We start from the raw sequence: 1,609 nt of genomic DNA, 5'->3' as shown, positions 1-1,609 counted from the left end.
TAAATGACTAAAAATTTAATTAATTCAAGCAACATTTTGTTTCTAATTCCTTAATACTTTTCTAGAGACCATTTATCCTCGAATATAGAACATAACCCATAACAGTAACATTGGTGCTTGAGAGCTTACCTTTCTCCGAATGGTTGACAACACATTTAAAAAATGTGAGTTCTCAGTTAAACAAGCTTGAAGAGCTTGTGAAGAAGTTTCTTTTTATTATCAAGTTATTGATATGATATATCTATTAATTTTTTTGATGATTAATATTCATCAAATAATTTAATTAGTGATTATTTTAGTGAAATTTTTTAGTCTAATCACTTTTTTTTCATAAAATTTGAATTTAAAATATTACTTAAAAAGATCAAACTTATTACTACTTTAACCAATGACGTGGTGGTGTTTGTGAAGAAGTTAGCACAACTCTATGCCACCTTCTCTATCAAGATGGATAAGTTATCCTCTCATGTTGCCTCATTAGGAAGTTGTTGTTGTTCTCTATATCTCTCAAGCTCAGTCAGACATGGGAACTCAAGTCCCACGAGCCAAACTCGAGTCTGAGTAGCCTCCTTGAGACATGATTTTTTTAGTTTAAATCAATTTAATCTCTTCCCTAGTCAAATATATCTTTTAGATTACGAAAATATATTTTTATTATTGTCCCAAACTTAGATTTGTCAAAGCCTTTAAAGATAGAGATATAAAATCAAGATAGTAGAGTTTTTTGCCCTTAGTTATTGTATATCTATAATACCTTGAAGTGATATCTGTTCACATGACAAAACCTTTTATATATATATAAACAAGCGCACTAAATGATGTGGTCACTTTCGTTTAAAACTAGGAATTTGGAAAATTACACGAATCACATACAATTGTTTAGGGAAAATTGCTGAATTAGTAGTCTTTTATGGAAAAAATTTACGCACTGAATAATAGATAAATTCGGGATGTATTGAATTAAGATTTTAAAAAATTATTTTAACTTTACAGAGTCTTGTGAATTTTAAAAACTTATATAAAAATGTTATGACTTATCATATTTTTTTAAAAGAGTTTTATTATTAAGATTTTATAATCTGGATTAAAATGGATTTATATTATAAAAATTTAAAAAATTTGAAAGAACTTTATTAAATTTTTTAATAGCTAAATTGTTTCTAACTTTATGTCCTCCTATATATTAACTTTTCATGCATTGACATTTTTCTTTTCTGTTTTTGGATTTGAACAATAAATTTAAAATTATACACTAATTTTTTATTTTTTTAAAATTACTACAATAATTTCATGATAAAATTAATGACATGTTTAAATGAGGTGGAATAATAAGTTTATATTATAAGGGAGTAATGAAGGGGTAGAAAATTTGTAGGTGGGTTACTGAGTCATGAGAACGACAAAATTAAGGGTCACAATGATAACATTGTATCGAGCAAGTCATAAACATAATCAGTTTAGTATAAAAAAATGGTTAGTCTTAACACAAACGATAAACATTAATTCAAAAAACAACAAAAGTGTAGAGGGGAGAAATATATAGTTGCCATTTTTTTGTTTCAAAAGAAAAGAAAAAATATATATAACACATGCTTCAACTTAAAGAATA

This window comes from Glycine max, chromosome 15 (assembly GCF_000004515.6).
Source record: "Glycine max cultivar Williams 82 chromosome 15, Glycine_max_v4.0, whole genome shotgun sequence".
Classification (NCBI taxonomy): Eukaryota; Viridiplantae; Streptophyta; class Magnoliopsida; order Fabales; family Fabaceae; genus Glycine; species Glycine max.
This window is presented reverse-complemented; position numbering follows the sequence as displayed.